Raw genomic sequence first — 25,971 nt, 5'->3', positions numbered from 1 at the left:
TCAGGAGAAGGTATAATAGTAGACCCTACCAAGGTTCAATCTGTCATTGAGTGGTTGGCACCCACCTCAGTTGGAGAGATCTGAACTTTTCTGGGACTCGCGGGATATTATCGGAGATTCTTTGAGATTTTTTCCAAGATTGCGAAACCCATGACAGAGTTGTTGAAGAAGGACACCAAGTTCAAATGGACCGAGGATTGTGAGGCCAGTTTTTAGGAGTTGAAGAAATGTTTGGTTACAGCCCCAGTACTGATTCTTCCGAATATACGCAAAGATTTCCAAGTGTATTGCGACGCTTCTTGCTTGGGACATGGAGGTGTACTTATGCCAGATGGAAGAGTTGTTTCATATGCCTCATGATAGCTTCGACCTCATGAGTTGAATTATGCCACACATGATTTGGAGTTAGCAACCGTAGTGCATGCGCTCAAGACCTGGAGACATTTTCTGATTGGAAACCACTGTGATGTGTACACGGATCACAAGAGTCTAAAGTACATTTTCACGCAGAAGGAGTTGAATCTCAGGCAGAGGAGATGGTTGGAGCTCATAAAGGATTATGATATGAAATTGCATTACCATCCAGGAAAGGCCAATGTCGTAGCAGACACTTTGAGCCGCAAGAGTTATGCAAATACCCTCGTAAGAGGAGGATTACCGCAGGAATTAGTAGACGATCTCAAGGAACTTCATTTGGAGATAGTTCCAAGAGGTTTTGTTGCAGCAATGGAGGTTCAGTCTACATGATTGGGAAGGATTCAAGAAGCTCAGAAGGATGATAAGGAAATCGCTGAGATAAAGGAGAAGATGAGCAAAGGAAAAGCCAAAGGTTTTCGTGAGGATGAGCACGGGACTTTATGGTTTGAGGATCGTGTATATGTGCCCAACAATATGGATATCAGGAAGTTAATACTCCAGGAAGCTCATGACTTGCCATACTCGATTCACCCCGGAAACACCAAGATGTATTTGGATTTGAAGGAACGTTTCTAATGGACAGGTATGAAGAAGGATATTACCGAGTATGTAGCAGTATGTGATGTATGTCAGAGAGTGAAGGCAGAACATCAGAAGCCAGCCGGATTATTACAGCCTATGCCGATACCTGATTGGAAGTGGGATAAACTTGGCATGAATTTCATTACTGGATTACCTAGGACCAGATCAGGATATGACTCAATCTGGGTAGTAGTTGATCGCTTGACCAAAGTGGCTCACTTTATCCCCTTGAAAACCACATATACAAGCGTGAAGTTAGCCAAGATATATATGACTAGGATCGTATGTCTGCATGGAGTTCCGAGGACCATCGTATCAGATAGAGGGACACGGTTTACCTCAAAGTTTTGGAATCAGCTGCACCAGACTTTGGGTACTAGGCTAGGGTTCAGTATAGCCTTTCATCCGCTGACCGATGGACAGACAGAGAGAGTCAATCAGATTCTGGAGGACATGTTGAGAGCTTGTGCGCTGGATTATGGATCTAGTTGGGAAGATAATTTGCCCTACGCAGAGTTCTCATACAACAACAACTGTCAAGCTAGTTTGAAGATGGCCCCTTTTGAAGCTCCGTATGGAAGGAGATGCAGGACACCATTGATGTGGGATGAAGTAGGAGACCGTCAGTTGTTTGGACCAGATTTGATCGAAGAATCTGAATAGAAGGTTAAGTTGATCCGAGATAGACTAAAGGTAGCTCAGTCCAGGTAGAAGAGTTATGCCGATACAAAACGCAAGGAGGTAGTCTACGAGATTGGAGATAGAGCGTATCTTTGTGTGTCACCACTCCGAGGAGTTAAACAATTTGGAGTTAAGGGAAAGTTAGCCCCGAGATTTGTAGGACCATACCGAGTTCTGGAACATATTTGAGAAGTTGCCTACAAGTTGGAATTACCCAAAGGAATATCAGGAGTTCATGATGTGTTTCACGTTTCCCAGTTGAAGAAGTGTCATGCTGAGATGGCCGATATTCCTCTAAGAGATATAGTGCCCCTGGAAGCAATTCAGTTGGAGAGTGATCTAACCTACGAGGAGAAACCCGTTAAGATTCTCGAGTTTGCCAGCCGAGTTACTCGCAACAAGGTTATCAAGTTTTGTAAAGTTCAGTGGACCCACCATACCGAGGGTGAAGTCACCTGGGAAATAGCAGAAGACGTACGGAAAGACCACCCACACCTATTCTCTAGCCAACCCGAATTTTGAGGGCGAGATTCATCTTAAGGGGGGTAGGTTTGTAACATCCCAAATTTTCAATTTGGGTGTTATACATAGGTCATCATATGCATATCATATTTTATTTGCATATTTGGTTGTGATCCTAGGAATCTTAAGCAACTCAAGGACCCAAGGAGAGAGTTGAGGATTTCATAAATTTTCATATTTGATTTTTATTAAATTTGAAAAGAGGATCATTTTGATTTTTATATTATTCTCTCCAATTATTTCCAATATTAAAAATAAAAGAGTGAAGATAATATGACTTCTTAAAAAGAGAGGAATATTGGAGAAGAAATTTTGAAATCAAATTTATATTTTATTTGAATTTAGAAAAATATGCATTTTTGAAAATTGCATTTTAGGCCAGAAAATGTTCACTTTGTTCTCAATAATAGGTTTAGACGGTGAAAATTGTTTCTGGGATTTTTAGTTTTGTTTTATTTTATTAGGAATTTCTTCGGGCGAAATTTTATTTAAAAAAAAGTTTCCCGCCTGACTAGGCCGAAGGCTGAAGGAAATATGCCCTAGAGGCAATAATAAAGTTGTTATTTGTATTTACTTATATCATGATAAATGTTTATTATTCATGCTAGAATTGTATTAACCGGAAACTTGATACATGTGTGAATACATAGACAAACAGAGTGTCACTAGTATGCCTCTACTTGACTAGCTCGTTAATCAAAGATGGTTAAGTTTCCTAGCCATGGACAATAGTTGTCATTTGATAAACGGGATCACATCATTAGAGAATGATGCGATTGACTTGACCCATCCATTAGCTTAGCACTATGATCGTTTAGTTTGTTGCTATTGCTTTCTCCATAACTTATACAAGTTCCTATGACTATGAGATTATGCAACTCCCGAATACCGGAGGAACACTTAGTGTGCTATCAAACGTCACAACGTAACTGGGTGATTATAAAGATGCTCTACAGGTGTCTCCGATGGTGTTTGTTGAGTTGGCATAGATCGAGATTCGGATTTGTCACCCCGATTGTCGGAGAGGTATCTCCAGGCCCTCTCGGTAATGCACATCACTATAAGCCTTGCAAGCAATGTGACCAATGAGTTACTTACAAGATGTTGCATTATGGAACGAGTAAAGAGACTTTCCGGTAACGATATTGAACTAGGTATTGAGATACCGACGATCGAATCTCGGGCAAGTAACATACCGATGACAAAGGGAACAAAGTATGTTGTTATGCGGTTTGACCAATAAAGATCTTCGTAGAATATGTGGGAGCCAATATGAACATCTAGGTTCCACTATTGGTTATTAACCGGAGATGAGTCTCGGTCATGTCTACATAGTTCTCGAACCTGTAGGGTCCGCACGCTTAACGTTCAATGACGATTGGTATTATGAGTTATGTGATTTGATGTACCGAAGGTTGTTCGGAGTCCCGGATGAGATCACGGACATGACGAGGAGTCTCTAAATGGTCGAGACATAAAGATCGATATATTGGACGACTATATTCGGACTTCGGAAAGGTTCCGAGTGATTCGGATATTTTTGGGAGTACCGGGGAGTTACGGGAATTCACCGGGAGAAGTAATGGGCCTTATTAGGCTTTAGTGGAGAGTGGGGAGAAGGTACAAGAGGTGGTGCACGCCTCCCCCCTGCCCAAACTGAATTGGACAAGGGGTGGGGGCGCGGCCCCCTGTCCTTCTCTCTCCCTCTCTTTCCTTCTCTCCTAGTCTGAATAGGAAAGGGGAGGGAATCCTACTTGGACTGGGGAGTCCTAGTAGGATTTCCCACACCTGGCATGCCCCCTCGGGGCGGCCACCTCTTCCCTCCCCTCCTTTATATACGTGGCCAGGGGGCACCCCATACACACACAAGTTGATCATTGATCCCTTAGCCGTGTGCGGTGACCCCATAGACTAGGATCAGTCGGATCGTGAAGACATACGACTACATCAACCGCGTTGTCATAACGCTTTGCTGAAGGTCTACGAGGGTACATGGACAACACTCTTCCCCCCTCGTTGCTATGCATCACCATGATAGATCTTGCGTGTTTGTAGGATTTTTTTTGAAATTACTGTGTTCCCCAATAGTGGCATCCGAGCCAGGTCTATGCGTATATGTTATATGCACGAGTAGAACACAAAGGAGTTGTGGGCGTGGGTATATACATATTGCTTGCTGTCACTAGTTTCTTGATTCAACAGCATTGTTGGATGAAGCGGCTCAGACCGACATTACGCGTACGCTTACGCGAGACTGGTTCTACTAACGTGCTTCGCACATAGGTGACTGGTGGGTGTCAGTTTCTCCAACTTTAGTTGAATCGGATTCAATGAACATGGTTCTTTCTGAAGATCAAAAAGCAATCACTATACCGCGTTGTCATTTTTCATGCGTAGGTAAGAATGGTTCTTCCTCAGCCTGTAGCAGCCACGTAAAACTTGCAACAACAAAGTAGAGGACGTCTAACTTGTTTTTGCAGGGCTTGCTGTGATGTGATATGGTCAAGACGTGATGATATATAAATTGTTGTATGATATGATCATGTTTTGTTAAAGTTATCAGCAACTGTCAGAAGCCTTATGGTTGTCTTTTTATTGCATACGATGCAAGCGCCATATTATTGCTTTACATTATCGCTATGCGATAGCAATAGTTGCAAAAGCAATAGTTGGCGAGACGACCATGTGACGACACATTGATAGAGATCATGGTGTCATGCCCGTGACAATGGACATCATGACGGTACTTTGGAGATGGAGATCAAAGGCACAAGATGATGATGTCCATATCATGTCACATATTTTGATTGCATGTGATGTTTATCTTTTATGCATCTTATTTTGCTTAGTAACGACGGTAGCATTATGAGATGATCCCTTACTAAAATTTCAAGGTATAAGTGTTCTCCCTGAGTATGCACCATTGCCATAGTTCTTCGTCCTGAGACACCACATGATGATCGGGTGTGATAAGCTCTACGCTCACATACAACGGGTGCAAGCCAGTTTTGCACATGCAGAGTACTCGGGTTAAACTTGACGAGCCTAGCATATGCAAATATGGCCTCGGAACATTGGAGACCGAAAGGTCGAACGTGAATCATATAGTAGATATGATCAACATAGAGATGTTCACCGTTGAAGACTACTCCATCTCACGTGATGATCGGACATGGTTTAGTTGATATGGATCACGTGATCACTTAGATGATTAGAGGTTTGTCTATCTAAGTGGGAGTTCTTAAGTAATATGATTAATTGAACTTCAATTTATCATGAACTTAGTCCTGATAGTATTTGCATATCTATGTTGTAGATCAATTGCTCGCGTATAGCTTCCCTATTTTATTTATGATATGTTCCTAGAGAAAACTATGTTGAAAGATGATATTAGCAATGGTGCGGATTGGATCCATGATCTAAGGATTATCCTCGTTGCTACATAGAAGAATTATGTCCTTGGTGCACCGCTAGGTGACATAACTACTGTAGGAGCAAATGCAGACATCATGAACGTTTGACAAAGCTCGGTATGATGACTACTTAATAGTTTAGTGCACCATGCTTTATAGCTTAGAACCAGGACTTCAAAAATATTTTTGAACGCCACAGAGCATATAAGATGTTCTAAGAGTTGAAATTGGTATTTCATACTCGTGCCCGTGTCGAGAGGTAAGAGACCTATGACAGTACTTTGCCTACAAGATGGATCAGAATAGCTCAACCAGTGAGCATGTGCTCAAATTGTCTGGGTACTACAATTGCTTGAATCAAGTGGGAGTTAATCTTCCAGATAAGATAGTAATTGACAAAGTTCTCTAGTCACTATCACCAAGTTACTCGAACTTAGTGATGAACTATAATATGCAAGGGATGACGAAAGTAATTCCCAAGCTCTTCGCGATGCTAAAATCGGCGAAGGTAGAAATGAAGAAATAGCATCAAGTGTTGATGGTTAACAAGACCACTAGTTTCCAGAAAAGGGCAAAGGGAAAGAAAGAGGAACTTCAAAGAAGAATAGCAAGCAAGTTGCTGCTCCCATGAAGAAGCCCAAACCTAGACCCAAGCCTGGAACTGAGTGCTTTTATTGCAAAGGAAATGGTCACTGGAAGTGGAACTGCCCTAGATACTTGGCGGATAAGAAGGATGGCAAAGTGAACAAAAGTATATTTGGTATACATGTTATTGATGTGTACTTTACTAGTGTTTATAGAAACCCCTCAGTATTTGATACTGGTTCAGTTGCTAAGAGTAGTAACTCGAAACGGGAGTTGCAAAATAAACAAAGACTAGTTGAGGGCGAAGTGAAGATGTGAGTTGGAAGTGATTCCAAGGTTGATAAGATCACCATCGCACACCCCCTTTACCTTCGGGATTAGTGTTGAACCAAAAATAAATGTTATTTGGTGTTTGCGTTGAGCATAATATGATTGGATCATGTTTATTGCAATACGGTTTTTCATTTAAGACAAAGAATAATTGTTATTCTGCTTACATGAATAAAACCTTTTGAGGTCATACACCCAAGGTGAATGGTTTATTGAATCTCGATCGTAGTGATACACATATTCATAATATTGAAGCCAAAAGATGCAAAGTTAATAATGATAGTGCAACTTATACGTGGCACTGCCGTTTAGGTCATATTCGTGTAAAGCGTATGAAGAAACTCCATGCCGATGGGCTTTTGGAATCACTTGATGATGAATCATTTGATGCTTGCGAACCATGCCTCGTGGGCAAGATGACTAAGAATTTGTTCTCTGGAACAATGGAGCAAGCAACTGACTTACTGGAAATAATACATACCGATGTATGCAATCCGATGAGTGTTGAGGCTCGCCGCGGGTATCGTTATTTTCTGACCTTCACAAATGATTTGAGCAGATATGGGTATATCTACTTGATGAAACATAAGTCTGAAACATTTGAAAAGTTCAAAGAATTTCAGAGTGAAGTGGAAAATCATCGTAACAAGAAAATAAAGTTTCTACGATCTGATCATGGAGGAGAATATTTGAGTTACGAGTTTGGTCTTCATTTGAAACACTGCGGAATAGTTTCGCAACTCACGCCACCTGGAACACCACAACGTAATGGTGTGTCCGAACATCATAACCGTACTTTATTAGATATGGTGCGATCTATGATGTCTCTTACCGATTTATCACTATCGTTTTGGGGTTATGCATTAGAGATAGATGCATTCATGTTAAATAGGGCACCATCTAAATATGTTGGCATGATACCATATGAACTGTGGTTTAGCAAGAAAGTTTCTTAAAGTTTGGGGCTATGATGCTTATGTGAAAAAGCTTCAACCTGATAAGCTCGAACCCAAATCGGAGAAATGTGTCTTCATAGGATACCCAAAAGAAACTGTTGGGTACACCTTCTATCACAGATCCGAAGGCAAGATATTCGTTGCTAAGAATGGATCCTTTTTTAGAAGAAGTTTCTCTCGAAAGAAGTGATGTAACATCCCAATTTTCAATATGGATGTTAATCATTAGGTCATCATATGCATCCATGCTCTTTGCATTTTTAATTTGGTTTATTTGGATATTTTGATCCTAGAGGCCATAAGAAACTCAAGGACAATTTGAGAGAGTTGGAGGTTTTAAAAAAATCCATTTTTGAATTTTCAAAATTGGTAAATTGGATCAAAGTGATTTTTGTTTGAAATTATTTTTCCAATTATTTAAAAATAAATAAAATAATGAGAGAAGATTATATGACTTCTTCGAAACAGAGGGAAAAATGGAAATTTAATTTTAAATAAAAATATTTATTTTATTTGGTTTTTATTTAAGTTTTTATTCGAGTAAATTAGGAAAAATTGCATTTTTAAAAATTGCATTTTAGCCCCATAAAAATGTTCATGCTCTCCTAAATATTAGGAGAGGACTGTGAAAATCATTTTTTGGATTTCAGGATTTTTATTTATTTTATTTTGGATTTTTTTCGTTCGGGCGAAATTATAGTAAGAAAAACATCTTCCTCGGCTGGCCCAGCCAATCTAGGCCAAGGCCCAGTTGCCGCCGCCTTCCCCGCGCGGGATTCTGCCCCGCCTCCACCGCCGTGCCCCCTCCTACAAGCCGCCACCCCCCTTTAAAAGTGTGCCGCCCCCTCTCTCTCCGCCACCACCGCCCTCAACGCCGCAGCCGCCGCCGCCCCGCGCCGCTGCCGCAGCCGCCGACCCGCCTCCCGTCGCCGAGGCCGCCTGCCACCGCTACCGTTGACGCCGACCATGCTGCTGCCACTGCTCGCCGGAGGAAGCCTCCGCCGCCGGTTTTCCCACCCCGAGGCGGTAAAAATGAAGCTAAACCGCTCCGGTTTTTTGGTTTATTTCTTAGATGGGTTTTATTTTTTTTATGTTTTCTAGTTAGCGAACGTTCACCCGATTCTCTCTGTTAGCAAACATATTCGTTCGTTAGATTCTGTTAATGAATGTTCGTTCGTTAGTTTTTTCTTTTTAGTTTTATTTTCGGCCAGGGACCTACCCGTAATTACTTTTATCACATATTAGTTCCTGATCTTCAAACCTTCGCTACTTTTTGCTCGTTTGTCCAAATCCAGTGAAACCAACGCCAAAATCTTCGTCTTGTTCCCCTCTATCCAGATAATCAACTTGAAAATGATTTTGAAAAATTAAAATTTGGTTTCAAGTAGATTTGATTTTGAACTTTTCTTTATCGTAGTTTGAGTTTCGTATCTCCGATTTGATTGATTCTTTTTGCAAATCGAAGCTCTTTACTTGAAATTTCAGTTTAGATATTTTCTTTTGAGTTTTACCTTTGCCTCTTATGCTTGAGTGCTTATGTGTGCTATTGTTTGTTCACGATAGAGTTTCCGGAGTGCGAGGCTTGCTACTACGAATCTCTAGGGTTTTCCTATCGTCAGCAAGGCAAGTAACACTTTGATTATATCCCTTTATTACCTAGTTCTTATGCATTAGTTTCAACCCTCAAACATTGCATTGAGTAGGATTTGATAACATGTGGGTATGTGGGAAGTAGTTGATGAGGTAGGAACCTATTGCCTTTTATTCAAACCTTGGGTGTTACTACGTTATGCTTATACTGCTATGCTATGCTCGTAGACGTGGATTGGTTTTGAGAGGATTCATGAAAGATGTGAGAGTTATTGTTAAATAAGGTTTAACTTAAGGTGGCTACTTTAATACACATCTAGGTGGATTGGTTGTGGGCACCTGGGGATATACCAGTGTAGTCCAAGGAGATCCTGGGGAACCCGTGTGATCATCCTATGGTTTGCCAGCCAAGCTCAAAGGGATCATAATGTTATTCATGCTGGAAACTTCCGTGTGCAGCCACAAGCCATTATGGGCTCTGGCATAGTTGAGTATGTTGTGTGACCTCTTTCAGTGGTAGACTAGTAGATGTAGGGGATGTAGGTGGTACTGTCTACCCATCGTAAATAGTTAATGCTTCTGAAAGACTGTGTCGTGGTCATCCGTTTCTCAAACATCATGTAGTGCGAGAAATTTAACGAAGGAGATCGAGTCTTGTGGGGAAAAGTGCGCAAACCTATGCAGAGTGTACATAATAATCATGACTAGTCGTGTCCCCGGTTATGGACATCTTGAGTATCTGGTGTTTGAATTATTATGTTGATCTCATCACTTTGCTTAATTAATTTGTCGGGTTATAACTTTTAATTTTGGGATTGAGTTGGGGTTACCTTCTCAATGATTTCAACAAATTATGTAGTTAAATAAAATATATTCCTTTGTTGTAGGGAAAAACTAGCTTTATGCAAATGATAAACCATAGAGCCTCCACCAGCCTTATATGCATGTAGTGATAGCTGTTATTCTGTTCATTGCTCTATAGTGTTATCTTGTCAGCATATTCCATGTGCTGACCTACATAGGCTGCAACGTTTTATGTTGCAGAATTTCCAGACGAAGAGTAAGGTGCGTTAGGTCGTTGTCATGCACTCATTTTGCCGTGGAGTTGGATGGAGTAATTTATCTTTGAAGCTTCTGTGGTTATCTTATTTAGATGGCTTTCAGCCATATTATTGTAATAAGTTCTCTTTTTGGGACTCTCGATGTAATAAGTGTGTGATTAAAACTCTGCAATAAATCCTCGAGTACTATGCGTGTTAGCAATACCGATCCAGGGATGACACTTAAGCACAGAGACTTGACCGTGTGAGGTCGGGCCGCTACAAGATGGTATCAGAGCACACGCTGACTATAGGACATGACCACTAGGACAAGCCACATGATAGTCTTCTCTACTCATTTCCGACTCTTCTCCATTTCTACTCTATAGTTGGCGGATCCAAGGAACAAGTTCACTCAACGGGATGATGACACCCCTTTCGGACGACACGTGAAGGAAGTCACAAGGTACCTGAGCATCGGCATACCAAGCTTCACCGGGACCAACACCGCCACTCTACCAGAAGGGGAGCGTTGGATGATTCATGTTCATACTCCAGGAAGGACGTTCATGCCAGTTACCGAGTCCATAGAGTTTTCCTTTGATGCACCAACCTGGAGTCTTGGAAAGAGCATGGCCACCCACATCGCCATTGGACGCATCGGTAAGGTATACAACAAGGATCTTAAGGACACGATCTACCAGATATGTGGATGCCGAGATGAGCAATGGGAGATGATTTGCACCAGAAAGGACAAGTCCATTGCAGCCTACATACAGGAGTTAAATCAGCACATTCATCGTCAGGAGAACCAAATGTGTTCCTACATGATAGACATGAAGAAGGTGATGACCGGGAATATGGAGCTAGAAGAGGAACTCAAGTCTACACGCGATGGATATGAAGAAGAAATTGCAGTATTCCTGGAGAAGAATGAAGACCTGAAGAAAAAGCTAGAAATATACATGGGAGATCCCGAACCTGAAAAGGACATCCGTTCCGAAGACTACATCATACTCGACGACACCGACTCCGACAACGACAGCGATGATGACTATGAAGACGAAGCTGGAGCAGATATCATGGAGTCATCCACCGATCAGAATTTCTAGTCGACCACCATATTATCAGTAGTATTCTCCCATGTATATAGTAATAGTCTGAGCATTTTGTAACGGTAGCTTAGATCGATTGTATGATCTTATTTGAATTAATTGGTGTGAAATGAATGTGTTTGTCTCATGTGCATATGGGTAGTGATATCTCTTTAGACCTCACTCTATTCTGTTCTCACCCCTCTCAACCTATTAGATGCCTCTGAGACGTGACCCCGGATTCGTCTTCCCACCGGAGCTCACTCAGTTGATCCAACGGCAGAATGCCTTGATGCAGTTGCTAGTCGAGAACCAAGGCAACAACAACAACAACAACCCACCGCCGCCACCACTAGTTGACAACCTAGCCTGTTTTCTAAGGTTGAATTCGCCGGTGTTTTCTAGTAGCACCGAGCCGATTGTTGCTGGTGACTGGCTCCGCAGGATTGGAAGGGAGATGACCACCGCAGGTTGCACAGATGCTGAGAAGGTGCGCTTTGCCGCACATCAACTAGACGGACCCGTAGCCTGATGGTGGGAGAACTACACTTCCACTTTCCCCATGGCTAACGTCACTTGGGATCAGTTTTAGCAAGCATTCCACACTGCACATGTCTTAACTGGAGCTATGAGCATGAAGAAGCGCGAGTTTCACAACTTACGCCAGGGAAATCGTACTGTGGGGCAGTACGTGGATGAGTTCAGCAAGTTAGCTCGCTATGCCCCAGATGATGTGGCCACAGATGCCGCAAAGCAGGAGAAGTTTATGGAGGGGCTAAACGATGAGTTGAGTATGCATTTGATGGTGGCAACATTTGCCAAGTACCAGGAGTTGGTAGATAGGGCTCTCATGATTGAAGGCAAGCAACAACAGATTGAAAACCGCAAACGAAAGTATGGACAGGGGAAGTACAACTCTGGAGCTCAGCAGAAGCCTCGTTTTACCCAGAACTCGGGAGGACATACCCATCATAACCATGGAGGCCACAATCACAATGGAGGGAGTTCGCATAACCACAGTGGTCCTAAGAATGGAAATGGGAATGGAGGAAGCAACAGTCAGAGTCGTTCCAACCCAGCAACACCCGCCAAGAAGGATATGAGTCACGTTACCTGTTTCAAGTGCGGGGAGACTAGACATTACACCAACGAATGCCCTGAGATAAAGAATGGCAATGGAAATGGAAGCTCTATAAAGAAGCCCAATCCCTTCACCAGAGGCCAGGTGAACCGCATCAATGTGGAGGAAGTTGAAGAGCAGCCTGACGCAGTGATTGGTAAGTTTTTGATTAAGTCATTTACCGCTCTTGTTCTTTTTGACACTGGTGCATCGCATTCATACATATCAAGGGGATTTGTGGACAAGTTTAAATTTCCAACCTTAGCCCTTAGGTCACCCATGTTAGTAAGCTCACTAGGAGCGAAGTATACGGCCAGTCGATGGTGTGATCGGTTACCGTTAACCATTGGTAGCCATGTTTTTCCCCCGAACCTAATAATTTTGGAGTCACAAGGATTGGATATAATACTAGGTATGTATTGGTTATCAAAGTGTGGAGGAAACATCGACTGTGCTAGTAAGTCGATACTACTAACCACCCCTGAGGGAAAGAGGATCAAGTATATGTATCCAGGCATGCACCAAGGAGGACTCAAGTAAATTCCCTTTCGGGAGTTGTTCAGGAGGAAGTGCCAGTTGTAAGGGATTACCCTGATGTTTTTCCAGAGGAATTACCTGGCATTCCACCGGATCGAGATATATATTTTTGATAGAGCTATAGCCTGGCACCTGACAAATATCCAAGAGACCGTATCGGATGCCCGCAAATGATCTGGAGGAAATTAAGAAGCAGATTAAGGAGTTATTGGAGAAAGGTTACATCTGACCAAGTTCATCACCGTGGGGAGCCCCAGTGCTCTTAGTTGAGAAGAAGGATGGATCCTTGAGAATGGTTGTTGATTATCATGCATTGAATGAAGTGACGATCAAGAACAAATACCCACTACGGATGATCAATGATTTGTTTGACCAGCTACATGGAGCCAAAGTATTCTCCAAGATCGATCTTCGATCGGGATACCACCAGTTGAAGATTCGAGAACAGGATATACCTAAGACAACTTTTACCACAAGGTATGGGCTATATGAGTACACAGTCATGTCTTTTGGATTGACTAACGCCCCTGCCTATTTTATGAGTATGATGAATAAGGTGTTCATGGAGCCCTTGGATAAGTTTGTTGTGGTGTTCATTGATGACATATTGGTGTACTCGAAGAATGAAGAAGAACACAAGGAACATTTGTGCTTAGTTCTCGAGAAGCTCAGGGAACATCAACTATATGCCAAGTTCAGAAAATGTGAGTTTTGGTTGAAATAAGTTGGATTTCTGGGACATGTTATATCAGGAGAAGGTATAGCAGTTGACCATACCAAGGTTCATTCTTTCATTGAGTGGTTGGCACCCAGGATATTATAGGAGATTCATTGAGAATTTTTCCAAGATTGCGAAGCCCATGACAGAGTTATTGAAGAAGGACACCAAGTTCAAATGGACCAAAGAATGTGAGGCTAGTTTTCAGGAGTTGAAGAAACGTTTAGTTGCAGCCCCAGTGCTAATTCTTCTAGATATACGCAAGGATTTCCAAGTTTATTGTGACACTTCTCGCCTGGGACTTGGAGGTGTACTTATGCAAGAGAGAAGAGTTGTTTCATATGCCTCATGACAGCTTCGACCTCATGAATCGATTTATGCTACACATGATTTGGAGTTAGCAGCCATAGTGCATGCGCTCAAGACCTGGAGAGATTTTCTTATTCGAAACCGTTGTGATGTTTACACGGATCATAAGAGCTTGAAGTATATTTTCACGCAGAAGGAGTTGAATCTCAGGTAAAGGAGATGGTTGGAGCTCATAAAGGATTATGATATGAAGTTACACTATCATCCAGGAAAGGCCAATGTTGTAGCAGACACTTTAAGTTGCAAGACTTATGTAAATACTCTAGTAACTGGAGGTTTACCGCAGGAGTTAACCGACGATCTCAAGGAACTTCGTTTGGAGATAGTTCTGAGAAGTTTTGTTGCAGCTTTTGAAGTTCAGTCCACGTTATTGGGAAAGATTCGAGAAGCCTAGAAGAATTATAAGGAGATTTCTGAGATAAAGGAGAAGATTAGTAAAGGAAAAGCCAAGGGTTTTTGTGAGTACGAACATGAAACTTTATGTTTTGAGGACCGTTTTTATGTGCCAAATGACCCAGAGATCAGGAAGTTAATACTTCAGGAAGCTCATGACTCACCATACTCAATTCACCCCGGAAACACCAAGATGTATTTGGATTTGAAGGAACGTTTCTGGTGGACAGGTATGAAGAAGGATATTGCCGAGTATGTAGCAGTATGTGATGTATGTCAGAGAGTTAAGGCAGAACACTAGAAGCCAGCAGGATTACTACAGCCTATGCCGATACCCAAATGGAAGTGGGATAAACTTGGCATGGATTTTATCACCGGATTATCCAGGACCCGATCAGGATATGACTCTATCTTGGTAGTAGTAGATCGTTTGACCAAAGTGGCTCACTTTATCCCCGTGAAAACCACCTATACGAGTGCGAAGTTGGCCAAGATATATATGACCAGGATGGTATGTCTGCATGGAGTTCCGAGGACCATCACATCAGATAGAGGAACACAGTTTACTTCAAACTTTTGGAATCAGTTACACCAGACTTTGGGTACCAGGCTAGAGTTTAGTACAGCCTTTATCCGCAGACAGATGGACAGATCGAGAGAGTCAATCAGATTCTGGAGGACATGTTGAGAGCTTGTGCGCTAGATTATGGATCTAGTTGGGACTATAATTTGCCCTATGCAGAGTTCTCATACAACAATAACTACCAGGCTAGTTTGAAGATGGCCCCTTTTGAAGCCTTGTATGGAAGAAGGTGCAGGACACCATTGATGTGGGATGAAGTGGGAGACCATCAGTTGTTCGGACAAGATTTAATCAAAGAGTCAGAAGAGAAGGTTAAGTTAATTCGTGATAGACTGAAGGTAGCCCAGTCCATGCAGAAGAGTTATGTCGATACTAAACGCAAGGAGGTAGTCTAGGAAATCGGAGACAAAGCATATCTTCGTGTGTCACCAGTCCAAGGAGTTAAACGATTTGGAGTCAAAGGAAAGTTCGCCCCTAGATTTGTAGGACCATACCAAGTTTTGGAACGTATGGGAGAAGTGGCCTACAAGTCGAAGTTACTCGAAGGTTTGTCAGGAGCTCATGATGTGTTTCACGTTTCCCAGTTGAAGAAGTGTCATGCTGAGATGGCCGATATTCCTCTAAGAGATACAATGCCCCTGGAAGTAATTCAGTTGGAGAGTGACCTAACCTACGAGGAGAAACCTGTCAAGATTCTCGAGTTTGCCAGCTGAATTACACGCAGCATGGTCATCAAAATTTGCAAAGTTTAGTGGAGCCACCATACCGAGGAGGAAGCCTCCTGGGAGCGAGAAGACCTATGGAAAGACCACCCACACCTATTTGCTAGCCAACTTGAATCTCGAGGGCGGGATTCATCTTAAGGGGGTAGGTTTGTAACATCCCAATTTTCAATTTGGATGTTAATCATTAGGTCATCATATGCATCCATGCTCTTTGCATTTTTTTAATTTGGTTCATTTGGATATTTTGATCCTAGAGACCTTAAGCAACACAAAAAAATCCATTTTTTGAATTTTCAAAATTGGTAAATTGGATCAAAGTGATTTTTGTTTGAAATTATTTTTCCAATTATTTCAAAATAAATAAAATAAGAGAAGATAATATGACTTCTTCAAAACAGCGGAAATAATGGAAATTTAATTTTAAATAAAAATATTTATTTCATTTGGTTTTTATTTGAGTTTTTATTCGAGTAAATTAGAAAAAATTGCATTTTAGCCCTAGAAAAATGTTCATGCTGTCCTAAATATTAGGAGAGGACCATGAAAATCATTTTTTGGATTTTAGGATTTTTATTTATTTTATTTTGGATTTTTTTCATCCGGGCGAAATTATTGTTAAAAAACTTCTTCCTGGGCCGGCCCAGCCGAGTCGGGCCAAGGCCCAGTCGCCGCCGCCTTCCCCCGTGCGGGAGTCCGCCCCGCCGTCGCCGGCAGAGTCTGAGCCGGACTCTGCCTCCTCCATCGTGCCCCCTCCTCCAAGCTGCCTTCCCCCCTTTAAAAGCGTGACGCCCCCTCTCTCTCCGCCACCATCGCCCCGCCGCCCGCAACGCCGCCGCCGCTGCCGCTTCGAGCCGCCACCGCCGCAAGCGCCACCGCCCCGCGTCGCTGCCGATGCCGCCGCCCACACGGCTGCCACTGCTCATCGGAGGAAGCCGCCGCTGGTTTTCCCACCCTGAGTCGGTAAAACCGAAGCAAAACCGCCCCGTTGTTTTTGGTTTATTCTGTTAGATCGGTTTTATTTTTTAGGTTTTCTAGTTAACGAACGTTCACCCGATTCTCTTTGTTAGAGAACGTATTCTTTCATTAGATTCTGTTAATGAACGTTCGTTTGTTAGCTTTTTATTTTTAGTTTTATTTTCGGCCAGAGACCTATCAGTAATTACTTTTATCGCAGATTAGTCCCTGATCTTCAAACCTTCGCTACTTTTTGCTCGTTTTTCCAAATCCAGTGAAACCAATGCCAAAATCTTCGTCTTGCTCCCCTCTATCTAGATAATCAACTTAAACATGATTTTGAAAATTTAAAATTTGGTTTCAAGCAGATTTAATTTCAAACTTCTTTTGATCGTAGTTCGAGTTTCATATCTCTGATTTGATTGATTGTTTTTGCAAATCAAAGCTCTTCACTTGAACTTTCAGTTTAGGTCTTTTCTTTTGAGTTTTACCTTTGTCTATTATGCTTGAGTGCTTATGTGTGCTATTGTTTGTTCATGATAAATTTTCTGGAGTGCGAGGCTTGCTACTACGAATCTCTATGGTTTTCCGATCGTCAGCAAGGCAAGTAACACTTTGATCATATCCCTTTATTACCTAGTTTTTATGCATTAGTTTCAACCCTCAAACATTGCATTGAGTAGGATCTTATAACATGTGGGTATGTGGGAAGTAGTTGATGAGGTATGAACCTATTGCCTTTTATTCAAACCTTGGGTGTTACTACGTTATGCTTATACTGTTATGATATGCTCATAGACGTGGATTAGTTTTGAGAGAATTCATTCAAGATGTGAGAGTTATTGTTAACTAAGGTTTAACTTAAGGTGGCTACTTTAATACACATCTGGGTGGATTGGTTGTGGGCGCTTGGGGATATACCAGTGTTGTCCAAGGAGATCCCAGGGAACCCGTGTGATCATCCTATGGTTTGCCACGCAGGCTCAAAGGGATCATAATGTTATTCATGCTGGAAACTTCCGTGTGCAGCCACAAGCCATTATGGGCTCTGGCATAGTTGAGTATGTTGTGTGACCTCTTTCAGTGGTAGACTAGCAGATGTAGGGGATGTAGGTGGTACTGCCTACCCATCGTAAAGAGTTAATGCTTCTGAAAGACTGTGTCTCGGTCATCCGTTTCTCAAACATCATGTAGTATGAGAAATTTAATGGAGGAGATCGAGTCTTGTGGGGAAAAGTGCACAAACCTCTCTAGAGTGTACAAACTAATCATGATTAGCCGTGTCCCCGTTTATGGACATCTTGAGTAGCTAGTGTTTGAATTGTTATGTTGATCTCATCACTTTGCCTAATTATTTTGTCGGCTTATAGCTTTTAATTTTGGGATTGAGTTGGGGTTACCTTCCCAATGATTTCAACAAATTATGTAGTTAAATAAAATATATTCCTTTGTTGTAGGGAAAAACTAGCTTTATGCAAATGATAAACCATAGAGCCTCCACCAGCCTTATATGCATGTAGTGATAGCTATTGTTTTGTTTATTGCTCTATAGTGTTATCTTGCCAGCATATTCCATGTGCTGACCTACACAGGCTGCAACATTTTATGTTGCAGAATTTTCAGACGAAGAGTAAGGTGCGCTAGGTCGTTGTCGTGCACTCAGTTTTGCGTGGAGTTGGATGGACTCATATATCTTCGAAGCTTCCACAGTTATATTATTTAGATGGCCTTCAGCCATATTATTGTAATAAGTTCTCTTTTTGAGACTCTCAATGTAATAAGTGTGTGATTGAAACTCTGCAATAAATTCTCGAGTACTGTGTGTGTCAGCAATACCGATCCAGGGATGACACTTAAGCACAGAGACTTGAACGTCTGAGGTCGGGTCGCTACAAGTGAGTGGGAGGAAAGTAGAACTTGATGAGGTAATTGTACCTTCTCCCGAATTGGAAAGTAGTTCATCACAAAAATCAGTTCCAGTGATTCCTACACCAATCAGTGAGGAAGCTAATGATGATGATCATGAAACTTTAGATCAATGTACTACCGAACCTCGTAGGTCAACCAAAGTACGATCCGCACCAGAGTGGCATGGTAATCCTGTTATGGAAGTCATGTTACTTGACGATGATGAACCTGCGAACTATGAGGAAGCGATGATGAGCCCAGATTCCGCAAAATGGCTAGAGGCCATGAAATCTGAGATGGGATCGAATTATGAGAACAATGTGTGGACTTTGGTTGACTTGCCAATGATCGACAAGCCAGAGAGAATAAATGGATCTTCAAGAATAAGACTGACGCTGACAGTAATGTTACTGTCGTCAAAGCTCGACTTGTTGCGAAAGGTTTTCGACAAGTTCAAGGAGTTGACTATGAGGAGACCTTCTCACCCGTAGTGATGCTTAAGTCTGTCCGAATCATGTTAGCAATTGCCGTATTTTATGATTATGAAAGTTGGCAAATGGATGTCAAAATTGCATTCCTTAATGGATATCTTAAAGAAGAGTTGTATATGATGCAACCAGAAGGTTTTGTCAATCCAAAAGGTGCTAACAAAGTGTGCAAGCTCCAGCGATCCATTTATGGACTGGTGCACGCCTCTCGGAGTTGGAATATACGCTCTGATAGTGTGATCAAAGCATATGGTTTTATACAGACTTTTGGAGAAGCCTATAATTACAAGAAAGTGAGTGGGAGATCTATAGAAATTCTAATATTATATGTGGATGACATATTGTTGATTGGAAATAATAAAGAATTTCTGGATAGCATAAAAGGATACTTGAATAAGAATTTTTCATTGAAAGACCTCGGTGAAGCTGCTTATATATTGGGCATCAAGATCTATAGAGATAGATCAAGATGCTTAATTGGACTTTCACAAAGCACATACCTTGATAAAGTTTTGAAGAAGTTCAAAATGGATCAGTTAAAAAAAGGGTTCTTGCCTGTGTTACAAGGTGTAAAGTTGAGTCAGACTAAATGCCCGACGACTGCAGAAGATAGAGAGAAAATGAAAGTCATTCCCTATGCCTCAGGCATAGGTTCTATCATGTATGCAATGCTGTGTACCAGACCTGATGTGTGTCTTGCTATAAGTTTGTGTAACACCCACAATGCGGCTATATCTCCCACGTGTCGGGGCATGAGTTGGCGGCATAGGCGCATGGTAGGTTTGTCGCAAGAGGGGTAATCTTCACACAATCCCATGTACTGAATAAGAAAGGGATAAAGAGTTGGCTTACAATTGCCACTTCACACAAATACAAGTTAAACATACATCATCCAGAATACAAACAAGGTCCGACTACGGAACCAAAATAAAAGAAGACAACCCCAAATGCTAGATCCCCGATCGTCCCAACTGGGCTCCACTACTGATCATCCGGAAAAGACACAAAAACAATGACCAAGATCTTCATCGAGCTCCCACTTGAGCTCGTTTGCGCCTCCTTCACTGGTATCATCGGCACCTGCAACTGTTTGGATGTATCTGTGAGTCATGAGGACTCAACAATCTCACACCCGCGAGATCAAGACTATTTAAGCTTATGGGTAGGGGAAGGTATAGTGAGGTGGAGCTGCAGCAAGCACTAAGCATATATGGTGGAAAACATACGCAAATAAGAGCGAGAAGAGAAGCAACGCAACGGTCGAGAATCTAGAAGTGATCAAGAAGTGATTCTTAAACTACTTACGTTCAAGCATAACACAAGAACCATGTTCACTTCCCGGACTCCGCCGAAAAGAGACCATCACGGTGATACGTCTCCAACGTATCTATAATTTTTGATTGCTCCATGCTATATTATCTACCGTTTTGGACATTATTGGGCTTTATTATACACTTCTATATTATTTTTGGTACTAACCTATTAACCGGAGGCCCAGCACAGAATTGCTGTTTTTTTTGCCTATTTTAGGGTTTCGAAGAAAAGGAATATCAAACGGAGTCCAAACGGAATGAAACCTTTGGGAACGTGATTTTTGGAATGAACAAGACCCAGGAAACTTGGACCCTATGTCAAGCAACCAATAGGGAGGCCACGAGGTAGGGGGCGCGCCTACCCCCCCAGGCGCGCCCTCCACCCTCATGGGCCCCCTATTGCTTCACCGACGTACTTCTTCCTCCTATATATACCTACATACCCCCAAACGATCAGAGACGGAGCCCAAACCCTAATTCCACCACTGTAACTTTCTGTATCCACGAGATCCCATCTTGGGGCCTGTTCCGGAGCTCCACCGGAGGGGGCATTGATCATGGAGGGCTTCTACATCAACACCATAGCCTCTCCGATGAAGTGTGAGTAGTTTACCTCAGACCTTCGGGTCCATAGTTATTAGCTAGATGACTTCCTCTCTCTTTTTGTATCTCAATACAAAGTTCTCCCCCTCTCTTGTGGAGATCTATTCAATGTAATCTTCTTTTGCGGTGTGTTTGTTGAGACCGATGAATTGTGGGTTTATGATCAAGTTTATCTATGAACAATATTTGAATCGTCTCTGAATTCTTTTATGTATGATTAGTTATCTTTGCAAGTCTCTTCGAATTATCAGTTTGGTTTGGCCTACTAGATTGATATTTCTTGCAATGGGAGAAGTGCTTAGCTTTGGGTTCAATTTTGCGGTGTCCTTTCCCAGTGACAGTAGGGGCAGCAAGGCACGTATTTTATTGTTGCCATCGAGGATAACAAGATGGGGTTTTCATCATATTGCATGAGTTTATCCCTCTACATCATGTCATCTTTCTTAAGGCATTACTCTGTTCTTATGAACTTAATACTCTAGATGCAAGCTGGATAACGGTCAATGTGTGGAGTAATAGTAGTAGATGTAGGCAGGAGTCGGTCTACTTGTCTCGGACATGATGCCTATATACATGATCATACCTAGATATTCTCATAACTATGCTCAATTCTGTCAATTGCTCAACAGTAATTTGTTCACCCACCGTAAAATACTTATGCTCTTGAGAGAAGCCACTAGTGAAACCTATGGCCCCCGGTCTATCTTTATCATATTAATCTTCCAATACTTAGTTATTTTCATTGCTTTTATTTTACTTTGCATCTTCATCATAAAAATACCAAAAATATTATCATATCATATCTATCAGATCTCACTCTCGTAAGTGAACGTGTAGGGATTAACAACCCCTTATCGCATTGGTTGCAAGGATTTATTTGTTTTGTGTAGGTCCGAGGGACTCGCCCGTAGCCTCCTACTGGATTGATACCTTGGTTCTCAAAAACTGAGGGAAGTACTTACGCTACTTTGCTGCACCACCCTTTCCTCTTCAAGGGAAAACCAACGCAGTGCTCAAGAGGTAGCAAGAAGGATTTATGGCGCCATTGCCGGGGAGGTCTATGCAAAAGTCAACATACCAAGTACCCATCACAAACCCTTATCTCCCGCATTACATTATTTGCCATTTGCCTCTTGTTTTCCTCTCCCCCACTTCACCCTTGCCGTTTTATTCGCCCTCTCTCTCTCTCTCTAACCTCCCTCTCTTTCTCTATTTGCCTCTTTTTGCTCGTTTGCTTGTGTGTTAGATTGCTTGTTTTTCACGATGGCTCTTCCCTGATTTGGTGATCTTCACCTTAAAAGGTTAGAAGAAATCAAAAGCAACATTAGGAGTTTTATGATCTTGCAATTTGAGAATAGTAGTTTCTTTAGAAACGAGCTTAAGGAACAAAAAAGCTTTATGAGTTATATGAATAAAGAGCTTGATGATATGTCTAAAGAATTTGATGGTTTGAGATCCCAAATTGCTTGTCTTGAGAAGTTAATAGCTGAAGTTTTAGATAAGCAGGCTACCTTAGTTAATAAGATGGCCGCTAAGCCGGAAGACCATGATAATAAAGATGAAGATCTAAAAGTTATTGATGTGTCCCCTATTAAATCTTTGTTTTACAATATGAATCTTGATAATAATGGTACTGAATATGATCCACCTTTACTTAGAAGGCATTCCAAAAATTCGGAGTTTTTAGATCATGATGCTAAATTTGATAAAAGTGGGATTGAAGAGATCAAAACTCTAGATGTTAATGAACCTACTATTTTGGATTTCAAGGAATTTAATTATGATAATTGCTCTTTGATAGATTGTATTTCCTTGTTGCAATCCGTGCTAAATTCTCCTCATGCTTATTGTCAAAATAAAGCTTTTACCAAACATATTGTTGATGCTTTGATGCAATCTTATGAAGAAAAACTTGAGTTGGAAGTTTCTATCCCTAGAAAACTTTATGATGAGTGGGAACCAAATATTAAAATTAAAATTAAAGATCATGAATGCTATGCTTTGTGTGACTTGGGTGCTAGTGTTTCCACGATTCCAAAGACTTTGTGTGATTTGTTAGGTTTCCGTGATTTTGATGATTGCTCTTTAAACTTGCACCTTGCGGATTCCACTATTAAGAAACCTATGGAAAGAATTAATGATGTTCTTATTGTTGCAAATAGGAATTATGTGCCCATAGATTTTATCGTTCTTGATACAGATTGCAATCCTTCATGTCCTATTATTCTTGGTAGACCTTTCCTTAGAACGATTGGTGCAATTATTGATATGAAGGAAGGAAATATTAGATTCCAATTTCTGTTAAGGAAAGGCATGGAACACTTACCTAGAAAGAAAATTAAATTAACTTATGAATCTATTATGAGAGCCACTTATGGATTGCCTACCAAAGATGGCAATACCTAGATCTATCCTTGCTTTTTATGCCTAGCTAGGGGCGTTAAACGATAGCGCTTGTTGGGAGGCAACCCAATTTTATTTTTATTCCTTGATTTTTGCTCCTGTTTAGTAATAAATAATTTATCTAGCCTCTGTTTTTGTTGTGTTTTTTGTGTGTTTAATTAGTGTTTGTGCCAAGTAGAACCGTTGGGAAGACTTGGGGAATGTCTTGTTAATCTTGCTGTAAAAACAGAAACTTTAGTGCTCACGAGAACTGCTGCCATTTTTATTTGGAAAGTGATATTTAGTTAATTTTTTTTAAGATGATTAATAGATAAATTCTTCACGTCCAGCAATTTATTTTAGAATTTTTGGGGTTCCAGATCTTGCGCTAGCTACAGATTACTACAGACTGTTCTGTTTTTGACAGATTCTGTTTTTCGTGTGTTGTTTGCTTATTTTGATGAATCTATGGCTAGTAAAATAGTTTATAAACCATATAAAAGTTGGAATACAGTAGTTTTAACACCAATATAAATAAAGAATGATTTCATTACAGTACCTTGAAGTGGTCTTTTGTTTTCTTTTGTTAACAGAGCTCACGAAATTTTCTACTTTAAGTTTTGTGTTGTGAAGTTTTCAAGTTTCGGGTAAGGATTTGATGGATTATGGAACAAGGAGTGGCCAAAGACTAAGATTGGGGATGCCAATGTCACCCCCAAGATAATCTAAGGACACCTAAAAGCCAAAGCTTGGGGATTCCCCGAAAGGTATCCCCTCTTTCGTCTACTTCTATTGGTAACTTTACTTGGAGCTATATTTTTATTCACCACATGATATGTGTTTTGCTTGGAGCGTCTTGTATGATTTGAGTCTTTGCTTTTTAGTTTACCACAATCATCCTTGCTGTACACACCTTTTGATACAGACACACATGATTCGGAAATTATTAGAATACTCTATGTGCTTCACTTATATCTTTTGAGTTATATAGTGTTGCTCTAGTGCTTCACTTATATCTTTTAGAGCATGGTGGTGGATTTGTTTTATAGAAACTATTGATATCTCATGCTTCACTTAGATTATTTTGAGAGTCTTAAATAGCATGGTAAATTGCTTAAATAATCCTAATATGCTAGGTATACATGATTAATAATAAAATTCTCTTATGAGTGTGTTGAATACTATGAGAAGTTTGATACTTGATAATTGTTTTGAGATATGGAGATGGTGATATTATAGTCATGTAGTTGAGTAGTTGTGAATTTGAGAAATACTTGTGTTAAAGTTTGTGATTCCCATAGCATGCACGTATGGTGAACCGTTATGTGATGAAGTCGGAGCATGATTTATTTATTGATTGTCTTCCTTATGAGTGGCGGTCGGGGACGAGCGATGGTATTTTCCTACAAATATACCCCCTAGGAGCATGCGCGTAATACTTTGCTTTGATAACTTGTAGATTTTTTCAATAAGTATATGAGTTCTTTATCACTAATGTTGAGTCCATGGATCATACGCACTCTCACCCTTCCACCATTGCTAACCTCTCTAATACCGCGCACCTTTCGCCGGTATCATACACCCACTATATACCTTCCTCAAAACAGCCACCATACCTACTTATCATGGCATTTCCATAGCTATTCCGAGATATATTGCCATGCAACTTTCCACCATTCCGTTTACTATGACATGCTACATCATTGTCATATTGCTTTGCATGATCATGTAGTTGACATTGTATTTGTGGCAAAGACATCGTTCATAATTCTTTCATACATGTCACTCATGAGTCATTGCATATCCCGGTACACCGCCAGAGGCATTCATATAGAGTCATATCTTGTTCTAAGTATCGAGTTGTAATTCTTGAGTTGTAAGAAAATAAAAGTGTGATGATCATCATTATTAGAGCATTGTCCCAGTGAGGAAAGGATGATGGAGACTATGATTCCCCACAAGTTGAGATGAGACTCCGGATGAAAAATAAAAAAATAAAAAAAGAGGCCATAAAAAGAGAAGGCCCAAATAAAATAATATGAGAGAAAAAGAGAGAAGGGACAATGCTACTATCCTTCTACCACACTTGTGCTTCAAAGTAGCACCATGGTCTTCATGATAGAGAGTCTCCTTTGTTATCACTTTCATATACTAGTGGGAATTTTTCATTATAGAACTTGGCTTGCATATTCCAGTGATGGGCTTCCTCAAAATGCCCTAGGTCTTCGTGAGCAAGCAAGTTGGATGCACACCCACTTAGTTTCTTTTTGAGCTTTCATATACTTATAGCTCTAGTGCATCCGTTGCATGGCAATCCCTACTCACTCACATTGATATCTATTGATGGGCATCTCCATAGCCCGTCGATACGCCTAGTTAATGTGAGACTATCTTCTCCCTTTTTGTCTTCTCCACAACCACCATTCTATTCCACCTAAAGTGCTATATCCATGGCTCACGCTCATGTATTGCGTGAAAATTGAAAAAGTTTTGAGAATGTCAAAAGTATGAAATAATTGCTTGGCTTGCCATCGGGGTTGTGCATAGCCAGACTCTATGATTTTGTAGGGATAACTTTGTGTGGTGAAGATAGAGCATAGCCAGACTATATGATTTTGTAGGGATAACTTTCTTTGGCCATGTTATGTTGAGAAGACATAATTGATTA

This window comes from Triticum aestivum, chromosome 4A (assembly GCF_018294505.1).
Source record: "Triticum aestivum cultivar Chinese Spring chromosome 4A, IWGSC CS RefSeq v2.1, whole genome shotgun sequence".
Taxonomy (NCBI): Eukaryota; Viridiplantae; Streptophyta; class Magnoliopsida; order Poales; family Poaceae; genus Triticum; species Triticum aestivum.
The sequence above is the reverse complement of the archived record's forward strand: the minus strand, read 5'-3'. Positions refer to the sequence as shown.